At 40.4% G+C, this 12,259-nt stretch overlaps 2 pseudogenes; both read left to right on the top strand.

Annotated features, from left to right (window-relative positions):
* The first annotated feature begins 2,268 nt into the window (after positions 1-2,268).
* Positions 2,269-11,520, top strand: LOC148164917 (small integral membrane protein 10-like protein 3 pseudogene; annotated as a pseudogene).
* LOC114206855 (protein FAM220A-like) lies at positions 3,997-4,793 on the top strand (annotated as a pseudogene).
* Positions 11,521-12,259: the final 739 nt, after the last annotated feature.

The raw sequence follows: 12,259 nt of genomic DNA, 5'->3' as shown, positions 1-12,259 counted from the left end.
AGCAGGGACCCAACAAGCAGCAGATCCGGGGAGACTCCCCTTCCTCCCCGGGGAGGAGCGGCATGGGAGAGCACTGCAGGGATCTGCTGGGTTTGGAGACTCCAAATGGGGTTGGGTGCCAGAGATAGAAATGCTCAGTCACAGGCCAGGTGCACACTGATCGCGGCCAGAGACCAGGGAGACATGAGTGATGGACAGCTTTTCTCTGGGGGCGCACTGAGGAGTGGGGCCCCTGAATTTTCAGCTCTTCCAGGGCGGAGATTGGGAGGCTGCCATTTCCACTCTCATCCTCCAAAGCTTGCAGGGAACAAAAGTCCCTGAGAGCAAACCCGAGCAGATGACTTAGACCAACCCGGCAAGGGCGGGGCAATTCCGCCTCCGGCAAAGACATTTAAGAACCACGGCAACAGGCCCCTCCCCCAGAAGATCAGCAAGAACAGCCAGCCAAGACCAAGTTTACCAATCAACGAGAACTGCAGAAATCCAGCACTAGGGGAATACGGCACATAAAATTCATGGCTTTTTTACCATGATTCTTTAGTCTTTCAAAGTTAATTTTTTTTTAATTTTTCTTTTTCCATTTTTCAACCAACATCTTATCAATCCTTTTTTCAAAAAATATTTATTTTTAATTTTTAGAGTCATATTTTATCCCTTCATAGTTACCCTTCTTTTTGTGATATATATATGTTATTCTATTTAAAATTTTGAGACACAGTTTCCTCTAACATATCAAAATATACCCTAAATCTCTAGTGTATGGCTTTGTTCTAGTCTCCTGCCTGATCACATTCTCTCCCTTTTTTTAAATCCTCTTCTTTTTCAACTAACATCAATTCCTTTTAGAAAATCTTTTATAATTTTAATATTTACAGTCATATTCCATCCCTTCATCATATTAACCCTTATTTTTGTACATATATAAGTTTTTCTTTCTTTAAAATTTTGGGAGGCAATTTCGTCTAACATCCAAAATCTAGTGTGTGGCACTGATTTATGCACCAGCCTGATCATATTTGATCATATTCTGGTTTTTTTTGTTTTGTTTTTATCTTTTTTTTCTTATTTTTTTTTCTTTCTCTTTCTTTTCCCCAGGTTACAGGTCTTTTCTGATTTGTTTGTGTATGTTTTCTGGGGGACGTTGTTACCCTGTTAGCATTTTGTTCTCTCATTCATCTATTCTTCTCCAGAAAAAATGACAAGACGGAAAAATCACCTCAAAAAAAGAACAAGAGGCAGTACCGACTGCCAGGGACCTAATCAATATGGACATTGGTACGATGTCAGAACTAGAGTTCAGAATGATGATTTTAAAGATACTAGCTGGGCTTGAAAAAAGCATGGAAGTTATTAGAGAAACACTTTTGGGAAAAATAAAAGAACTAAAATCTAACCAAGTTGAAATGAAACGGGCTATTAATGAGGTGCAATAAAAAAATGGGGGCAGTAACTGCTAGGATAAATGCAGAAGAGAGAATTAGTGATATAGAAGACCAAATGATGGAAAATAAAGAAGCTGAGAAAAAGAAAGATAAACAACTACTGGACCACGAGCGCAGAATTTGAGAGATAAGCGATACCATAAGACAAAACAACATTAGAATAATTGGGATCCCAGAAGAAGAATAAAGAGAGAGGAGCAGAAGGTATATTGGAGCAAATTATAGCAGAGAACTTGCCTAATTTGGGGAAGGAAACAGGCATCAAAATCCAAGAGGGACAGAGAACCCCTCTCAAAATCAATAAAAATATGTCAACACCCTGACATCTAATAGTAAAACTTATGAGTCTCAGAGACAAAGAGAAAATCCTAGAAGCAGCTCCGGAGAAAAGATCTGTAACCTACAATGGTAGAAACATTAGATTGGCAACAGACCTATCCACAGAGACCTGGCAGGCCTGAAAGGACTGGCATGACATATTCAGAGCACTAAATGAGAAAAATATGCAGCAAAGAATATTATAACCAGCTAGGCTGTCATTGAAAATAGAGAGATAAAAAGCTTCCAGGACAGGCCTGGCCTGGCTTGGACCAGGCGGCAGCTCGCAGAGGCGCTTCCCCAAGTGTGACGCAGGGACTCCTCTCCCTGCCGCCCGCCCCCAACCTCACCTCCACCTCCCTCACTCCCTCAGTGAGCCCAGCGCGGCCCAGCGGCCAGGGCGGCGGCCTGGGGCGACGCCGAGAGAGCGGGCAGGCTTCAGAGCGCTGGGCAGCCCCAGTCCGCGGCCGGTCGGTGCGCGATGGGCGGGCGGCGGGTGCCGGTCTATATGGCGTTGGCTCTGTCGGGCCTGGCTGTCCGCCTTTCGCGCTTGGCTGCCCCCACTCGTATGGGGTCTTCTGCAAGGGGCTGACCCGCACGCTGCTCATCTTTTTCGACCTGGCCTGGCGGCTGCGCATCAACTTCCCCTACCTCTACATCGTGGCTTCCATGATGTTCAACGTCCGCCTGCAGTCTAACCACCACACGGCAGCCAAGGAATTATCGGAAATGCAGATCCAGCCAACCTCTCCCAGCCCAACATCCCTCAGTGGGTCTGCATTGCCTGCTGATGGAGGCCACGCTCCTTACACCGTGACCAGTGCCTCTCGTTAGCCCTGGTTGGCTTCACGCCCCTTCCCTTTGCTCTTTTTGCTTCTACTTCAGCCTCCAGTAATTCTTGTTTATTTTCTCCCAGTGTATTCTCTTTACATTTTTTAAAAATGTAACACACTTACACACTCACCTAGCTAGGTCCCCTGGTTAGAGAAACTGCAGCTTCCTGCCCCTTGTTTCTCTGTCCCCATAGCCAAGCCTCTCAGCTACAGCTGCTTCTCCTTATGCATATTTCTCTGTCTCTGAATCACACGCTTGTTGCTTCCTGACTCTTCACTCTTAGGCTTCACTCTTAGGCTTCGTCTTTGTCTCACTGTGGGAGATGGGCTGTCCGCTCTCAGGCTGCTTCTGCCTCACGTCCTCCTTTCTCCCAGCAGAGTTGTGTGTTTTCGTTAGATTGTTCTTCTTTAGTCTGGCCTCTTAGAAAAATTTCTAAATAGAGTTTATGTATTTATTTTCCATGTATTAATGCTCTGGGGTTATGGTTGTTTTTTAAAGGACCATGGGTCAACCTTTTTTTTAAATTCCTTAATTAATGAAGGAACTAGTGAGATGTTATAATCAGCTTAAAAGAGAATTTAGACAAAACATGCACGCACATGTAATCAGGACCACCAAAGTGAGGTACAAATGGATGTAAGAAATGGTCAGTATCCGCAGGGTAATAATTGCATTCCTCTGAACAAAATTTTTAATTTCTTTGGATAAGAAATCTTTTGCCTTGGGGGTTACCTGGGTGGCTCAGTCAGTTAAGCATCTGCCTTTGGCTCAAGTCCTCAAGACCCTTTGCAGGGTCCTGGGATCCAGCGCCGAGTCGGGCTCCCTGCTCTGCGGGGAGTCTGCTTCTCCTCTGCCTCTGCCTGCCTGTCTGCCTACTTGTGATCTCTCTTTCTGTCAGATAAATAAAATCTTTAAAAAAATACACAAAAAGAAGCATAAATTAAAAATGTGTTGCCTTCCTCTCACATTTTTTACAACTCACACTCGTACAGCAGCTCAGACAGGTGCAGGGCCCCATAAACTTAGGTAACACAAGGACACACTGGACAGCACGCCCAGTCAGCTTGTTGTTCGCCTGTCTCAAGGCCCTTTCACAGCCTTTCCTGACATATCTTCCCCATTGGAGGCATAACTATGGCAAAGAAAGATGATTCTTGGGTCACAGGAAAAGGCTGGTCCCATTAGGGTTGCAGGTGCAAGAGTGTTAACCGTATGAGTCACCTTGAGTTTGCTCTTGAACAACCGCTGAGGTCACAAATCAACTTCTGTCCCGAAGTTTTCACGCAGAATCTCGGACTGGGCGAGTCTAAGAGTGGGGAGGTTCATATTGAGATCCCCTGAAGGCCTTCTGCTGACTGACAGAGGCGTGTCATCAGGCTCACCACATCAGAGAACACACAGCATGAGGGACAGAGTGGGAGCTCTGGGCACCTGCCTCAGGAAGGTGAAGGGGGCGGGAGAGGACTCAGACAGGCTGCTGTATGGACTTGAAAGAGCACAGTGAGAGAGACTTTGCCCGACAGATACACCTTCCTCCTCCTGTATGCAAATACCTGCGGTTGATGTGGAAGGAAATCACAAAACGAGGAGTTGTCAATGGAAATGAAAAATGCTCCGAGCAAGGCCAGCCTCTTCCTTCACAGCGGCAACAAAGCTCTTCTGTGTCTGAAAGAATCATTAAGAAGAAATTCAGCTTCCGTAGTGGGTCAGAGCAAGACTGTGCATGTGTTCTGTGCTCTTGCAGAAGAGCGTTTTGCTGGGGTGTCCTGCAGAGTGGGGGATGCTCTGGTGAGGGACTGGCTGGGAGGTGGGCCCAGGGCCACCGACAGCCACGGAGGATGGTGCCGCCCAGGAGAGCCTTGGGCGTCAGGACTACCGTGCTCTCAGAAGTGATCAGAAATGGGGATTTCTGAGGAGTAACCGTCAAGTGCTCTTTTAGAGGGGCTAGGCTTTGAGTTGGAACTGTCTGGCCTGCATTTCGTCCTGTCTACACTGCTGCACACATGCCCCGAAGTTTTCCTGAATGATGAGACAAAATGTGTTTTCCTTGGCCAACCAGAGCCCCTGTTTTCAGAGCAAACGGTAGAATACAAGAAAATGCTTTCAAGTATAAAAAGTACCTCAAACGATCTGCAAATAATACTGGGGTTACTGGCTCTACCAGCTTTTGAAGTAGCAAATCCATTACACCATAGTTAGGTACAAGCCGAACAATAAAAATAGTGAAATTAAAAAAAAAAAAAAAAAGCTTCCAGGACAAACAAAAACTAAAGGAATTTGCAAACACGAAAACAGCCCTACAAGAAATATTGAAAGGGGTCCTCTAAGCAAAGAGAGAGCCTAAAAGCAACATAGACCAGAAAGGAACACAGACAATATACAGTAACAGTCACCTTACAGGCAATACAATGGCACTAAATTCATATCTTTCAATAGTTACCCTGAATGTAAATGGGCTAAATGCCCCAATCAAAAGACACAGGCTATCAGAATGGATAAAAAAACAAGACCCAGTGATATGCTGTCTGCAAGAGACTCATTTTAGACCCAAAGACATGCCCAGATTGAAAGTGAAGGGGTAGAAAACCATTTACCATGCTAATGGGCACCAAAAGAAAGCTGAGGTGGCAATCCTTTTATCAGACAAATTAGATTTTAAACCAAAAGCTGTAATAAGAGATGAGGAAGGACACTATATCCTACTTAAAGGGTCTATCCAACGAGAAGATCCAACAATTGTAAATATCTATGCCCCTAAAAGGGGAGCAGCCAATTATATAAGACAATTAATAACAAAAACAAAGAAACACATTGACAACAATACAATAATAGTGGGGGACTTTAACACGGCCCTGACTGAAAAGGACAGATCATTTAAGCAAAAGATCAACAAGGAAATAAAGACTTTAAATGACACACTGGACCAAATGGACTTCACAGATAGATTCAGAACATTCCATCCCAAAGCAACAGAATACACATTCTTCTCTAGTGCTCATGGAAAATTCTCCAGAATTGATCACATCCTAGGTCACAAATCAGGTCTCAACCAATACCAAAAGATTGGGATCATTCCCTGCATATTTTCAGACCACAGTGCTTTGAAACTAGAACTCAATCACAAGAGGAAAGTCGGAAAGAGCTCAAATACATGGAGGCTAAAAAGCATCCTACTAAAGAATGAATGGGTCAAACAGGAAATTAAAGAAGAATTTAAAAAATTCATGGAAATAAATGAAAGTGAAAACACAACTGTTCAAAACCTTTGGGATGCAGTAAAGGCAGTCCTGAGAGGAAAGTATATAGCAATGCAAGCCTTTCTCAAGAAACAAGAAAGGTCTCAAATACACAACCTAACCCTCCACCTTAAGGAGCTGGAGAAAGAACAGCAAATAAAGCCTAAACCCAGCAGGAGAAGAGAAATAATAAAGATCAGAGCAGAAATCAATGAAATAGAAACCAAAAGAACAGTAGAACAGATCAATGAAACTAGGAGCTGGTTCTTTGAAAGAATTAACAAGATTGATAAACCCCTGGCCAGACTTATCAAAAAGAAAAATGACCCAAATAAATAAAATCATGAATGAATGAGGAGAGATCACAAGCAAAGAAATACAAACAATTATAAGAACATATTATGAGCAACTATATGCCAGCAAATTAATCTGGAAAAAGTAGATGCATTTCTAGAGATGTGTCAACTACCAAAACTGAACCAGGAAGAAATAGAAAACCTGAACAGACCTATAACCACTAAGGAAATTGAAGCAGTCATCAAAAATCTCCCAACAAATGAAAGCCCAGGGCCAGATGGCTTCCCAGGGGAATTCTACCAAACATTTAAAGAAGAATTAATACCTATCCTGAAACTGTTCCAAAAAATAGAAATGGAGGGAAAACTTCCAAACTCGTTTTATGAGGCCACCATTACCTTGATCCCCAAACCAGACAGACTCCATTAAAAAGTAGAATTACAGACCAATATCCTGATGAACATGTATGCAAAAATTCTCACCAAAATACTAGCCAATAGGATCCAACAGTACATTAAAAGGATTATTCACCACGACAAAGTGGGATTTATCCCTGGGCTGCAAGGTTGGTTCAACATCTGCAAATCAATCAATGTGATACAATACATTAATCAAAGAAAGAACAAGAACCATATGATCCTCTCAACAGATGCAGAAAAAGCATTTGACAAAGTACAGCATCCTTTCTTGATGAAAACTCTTCAGGATATAGAGATAGAGGGTACAAAACTCAATATCATAAAAGCCATCTATGAAAAACCCAGAGCAAATATAATTCTCCATGGGGAAAAACTGAGAGCTTTCCCCTAAGGTCAGGAACACGGGAGGGATGTCCACTAGCACCACTGCTATTCAACATAGTATTAGAAGTCCTATTCACAGCACTCACACAGCACAACACAAAAAGAAATAAAAGGCATCCAAATCAGCAAAGAATAAGTCAAACTCTGTTTGCAGATGATGATACTTTAGGTGGAAAATCCAAAAGACTCCACCCCGAAACTGCTAGAACTCATACAGGAATTCAGTAAAGTGGCAGGATAGAAAATCAATGCACAGAAATCAGTGGCATTCCTATACACCAACAACAACACAGAAGAAAGAGAAATTAAGGAGTTGATCTCATTTACAATTGCAACCAAAACCATAAGATTCCTAGGAATAAATCTAACCAAAGGGACAAAGGATCTGTACTCAGAAAACTATAAAATACTCATGAAAGAAATTGAGGAAGACACAAAGAAATGGAAAAACGTTCCATGCTCATGGATTGGAAGAACAAATATTGTGAAGAGCTCAATGGTACCAGAGCAACCTACACATTCAATGTAATCCCCATCAAAATACCATCCACTTTTTTTCCAAGAAATGAAACAAATAATCCTAAAATTTGTATGGAACCAGAAAAGACCCCAAATAGCCAGAGGAATGTTGAAAAGCAAAGCTGGTGGCATCACAATTCCAGACTTCAAGCTCTATTACAAAGCTGTCATCATCAAGACAGTATGGAACTGGCACAAAAACAGACACATAGATCAATGGAACAGAATAGAGAACCCAGAAATGGACCCTCAACTCTAGGGTCAACTAATCTTCAACAAAGCAGGAAAGAATGTCCAAAGGAAAAAAGACAGTCTCTTCAACAAATGGTGTTGGGAAAATTGGACAGCCACATGCAGAAGAATGAAACTGGACCATTTCCTTATACCACACACAAAAATACACTCAAAATGGTTGAAAGACCTAAATGTGAAACAGGAGTCCATCAAACTCCTAAAGGAGAACACAGGCAGCAACCTCTTCGACCTCAGCCACGACAAGTTCTTCCTAGAAACATCACCAAGGGCAAGGGAAGCAAGGGCAAAAATGAACTATTGGGACCTCATCAAGATATAAAGCTTTTGTACAGCAAAAGAAACAGTTAAGAAAACCAAAAGACAACCAACAGAATAAGAGAAGCTATTTGCAAATGACATATCAGATAAAGGGCTAGTATCTAAAATCTATAAAGAACTTCTTAAACTCAACACCCAAAGAACAAATTATCCAATCAAGAAATGGGCAGAAGACATGAATAGACATTTTTCCAAAGAAGACATCCAAATGACGAACAGACACATGAAAAATTGCTCAACATCGCTCGGCATCAGGGACATCCAAATCAAAAGCTCAATGAGATACCACCTCACACCAGTCAGAATGGTTAAAATTAACAAGTCAGGAAACGACAGATGTTGGTGGGGATGCGGAGAAAGGGGAACCCTCCTACAGTGTTGTTGGGAATGCAAGCTGGTGCAACCACTCTGGAAAACAGTATGGAGGTTCCTCAAACAGTTGAAAATAGAGTGACCGTACGATCCAGCAATTGCACTACTGGGTATTTACCCCAAAGATACAAATGTAGGTATCCGAAGGGATATGTGCACCCCAATGTTTATAGCAGCAATGTTCACAATAGCCAAACTGTGGAAAGAGCCAAGATGTCCATCAACAGATGAATGGATAAAGAAGATGTGATACACACACACACACACACACACACACACACATACCTACAATAGAATACTATGCAGCCATCTAAAGGAATGAAATCTTGCCATTTGCAACGACATGGCTGGAACTGCAGAGTGTTATGCTGAGCGAAATAAGTCAATCAGAGAAAGACATGTATCATATGACCTCACTGATATGAGGAATTCTTAATCTCAGGAAACAAACTGAGGGTTGCTGGAGTGGTGGGGGGTGGGAGGGATGGGGCAGCTAGGTGATAGACTTTGGGGAGGGTATGTGCTATGGTGTGTGCTGTGAATTGTGCAAGACTGTTGAATCACAGATCTGTGCCTCTGAAACAAATAATACATTGTATGTTAATAAAAGAAGAAGAAGATAGCAGGAGGGGAAGAATGAAGAGGGGGAATCGGAGGGGGAGATGAACCATGAGAGACGATGGACTCTGAAAAACAAACTGAAGGTTCTAGAGGGGAGGGGGGTGGGAGGATGGGTTAGCCTGGTGATGGGTATTAAGGAGTGTACGTTCTACATGGAGCACTGGGTGTTATACGCAAACAATGAATCATGGAGGGCGCCTGGGTGGCTCAGTTGGTTAAAGCGACTGCCTTCGGCTCAGGTCATGATCCTGGAGTCCCGGGATGGAGTCCCACATCCAGCTCCCTGCTCGGCGGGGAGTCTGCTTCTCCCTCTGACCCTCCCCCCCTCATGCTCTCTGTCTCTCATTCTTTCTCTCAAATAAATAAATAAAATCTTTAAAAAAAAAAAAACAATGAATCATGGAACACTACATCAAAAACTAATGATGTAACGTATAGTGATTAACATAACATAATAATTAAAAAAAAGGAAGAAAAAAACATACAGTACTAAAAAAATTCTCAAAGTACAAAGGAATTACTTATAGAACTTTTAAAACATGATCCTAAAGTTTTACCTGTAAACATAAATAGTTCAGAATAGATAGAAAACACTTTAAAAAAGAACAGTGATATAGATATTGTACTAGATAGTAAGACATATCTATAAATATTAATACAATATATTAGTAGAGGAAAAATCTGTAAATAGTCCCAAAAAACCCCAGAATCAATGGCAGAGAAAATTTTTTTATCTAAATAAGTACACAATATGGAAATCATCAAAATCAGTGAGAAAAATATAAATTAAGCAACAAATGATTTGGAGGAAAATATTTAAATATAAACAATTAAAAGTCACAAGTTTGCCTTACACTATAATTCAAAATTAGTTCTAGATTAACACCTCAGAAATTGATATATATACTAAAAGATTTGTTGAAAGTGGTTTTTTTTAAGATTTTATTTATTTATTTGACAGACAGAGAGAGAGAGCACACAAGCAGGGGGAGTGGGAGAGGGAGAAGCAGGCTCCCCGCTGAGCCAGAGAGCCTGATTTGGGGCTCAATCCTAGAACCCTGGGATCGTGACCTGAGCTGAAAGCAGACACTTAACTGACTGAACCATCCAGGCACCCCAGTTTAAAGTGCTTTTAAATATTATATAAATAAGGATGGGCATGGACTTTTTTGAACAAAGAATTATAACAACAAATCACAAAGAAAAAGAATGAAAAGTTTGTCACAATGGAAACATAAATCTTTTTATGTCAACAACCTCATAGATTGAGAACAAAACTAGAGGTTTAGCTGTGAATATGAAAGACAAAAAGTTAACTATGCAGAGAATCAAACAAAATGGAAAAAAAAAAAACATGTCTCTGGAAAAAAAAGAGAGAGAAAAGTACCTAAAAAGACCATTTACTTATCTTCAGTAATAAGATAAGAAATGAATTTAAGATGAAATATTCTTCATGTTTTAATTTTTGATAAATAATTGCATTGTTTGCTATATTAAAAAATAGTAAGTGCTTTGGGAGAAAATATAGCAAGGTAAGGCAGATTGGGAGTACATTTTCATGGTTTGGTCAAGTTGGTTTGTTTTTCTATTCAAGTGTAATTAACATACAGCATTATGTTAGTTTCAGATGTACAATATAAGGATTGAACAATTCCATACATCATTCTATGTTTATAACCATAAATGTACTTCTCCATCACCTATTTCAGCCAACCTCCCAAGCAGCTCTCCTCTGGCAACCACCAGTTTATTCTCTGTATTTAATAGTCTGAGGTTTGTCTTTTTTCTTTGTTTTGTAAATAAGCTTCTAGAAATTTTTATTATTAAATAGAGATGCCATAAATAGTATGGTGTAAGAAACATTATAGTGTTGTTTAAAATGATGAAAATTGGGGCTCCTGAGTGGCTCAGTCAGTTTAGCATCTGACTCTTGATTTCAGCTCAGGTCATGGTCTCAGGGTCCATGTTGGGTGTAGAGCCTGCTTAACATCCTCTCTCTCTCTCTCTGCCCCTCCCCACCCTGCTCTCTCTCTCTCTATCTCAAAAAATAAATAAAAAATGAAAATTAGAAACAATCTAAATTTGCATACTAGGGGAACTTTGAATAAATTATGCTATGTCTAGAACAATGATGGGGAACCATAAAATCCTATTTTCTTAAGATATTTAATCAAGAGGGGTGCCTAGGTGGCTCAGTCATTAAGCATCTGCCTTCGGCTCAGGTCATGATCCCAGGGTCCTGGGATCAAGCCCCACATTGGGCTCCCTGCTCGGCAGGAAGCCTGCTTCTCCCTCTCCCACTTCTCCCTGCTTGTGTTCCCTCTCTCACGTTGTCTCTGTCAAGTAAATAAATAAAATCTTTAAAAAAAAAAAATATTTAATCAAGAAAGCAAGTGATCAAAACACAGGAATAGGTGATTCAAATAAACATCTAATACTGTAAGAATTCACCTAAAAATATTTAATAAACATTTGTCTATTTATTTAAATACTTCCCAGAAATAAATGCGCCAGAATATCAGTTGACTGCAGCACTAAGGATTTTTATTTAAACTTTTCCGTATTTTCTGTAATAGCATATATTGATTGCATAATCCCCAAAAAAGAGAAATATTTTAATCTGTGGTTTAGGTATTCTTGCTCCCGTATTGGAAGCAAATACAGTATCACACCTGAAAACAAATAGCTCTGATGCAGAGTAAGGGGGGGTGGAGAGGTATTATAAACAGAATTAGTAAAATATCGTCACGTAATTGTATTTTTAGTTTAAAAGTATTTTGCCAGGGCATAATACTTTTTGCTTAAATCATAGGACTAGTGTGGAAAAATCTCTTAAAACATTTAAAATCTGTCAGAGTATACATTATACATAATAATTAAGACAAGAATATTATGTTGATGGTAAATGATAAGTTATACCTTTGATCAATATAAGGTAGATGTGGTCACTTTAGATTAGCAATACATCTACCCATGCCTGTTCTCTTTCCTGATTTATATCCCAAGTCCCAGGCACTAGGAACACAAAATGACATTTATATTTTCTAGTACCTGATACTCAATTTTCTCAACCATAAAATAGAGATTATATTGTGGTCCCTATATTTTTTTTCCACAAGGTTCAAAATGGACTAAAATGCAAGGCAGTGGTAGCAAGAAAAAAACTGAAGAAGAATTTACAATAACAGGACCAATTCTCCAGGTCATTTTAATTAAATACTCAACTTATTTTTATAGTGTATTT

This window comes from Eumetopias jubatus, unplaced genomic scaffold (assembly GCF_037043125.1).
Source record: "Eumetopias jubatus isolate StellerSeaLion01/CBP00866 unplaced genomic scaffold, mEumJub1_p1.0 scaffold_2, whole genome shotgun sequence".
Classification (NCBI taxonomy): Eukaryota; Metazoa; Chordata; class Mammalia; order Carnivora; family Otariidae; genus Eumetopias; species Eumetopias jubatus.
The sequence above is the reverse complement of the archived record's forward strand: the minus strand, read 5'-3'. Positions and strand labels throughout refer to the sequence as shown.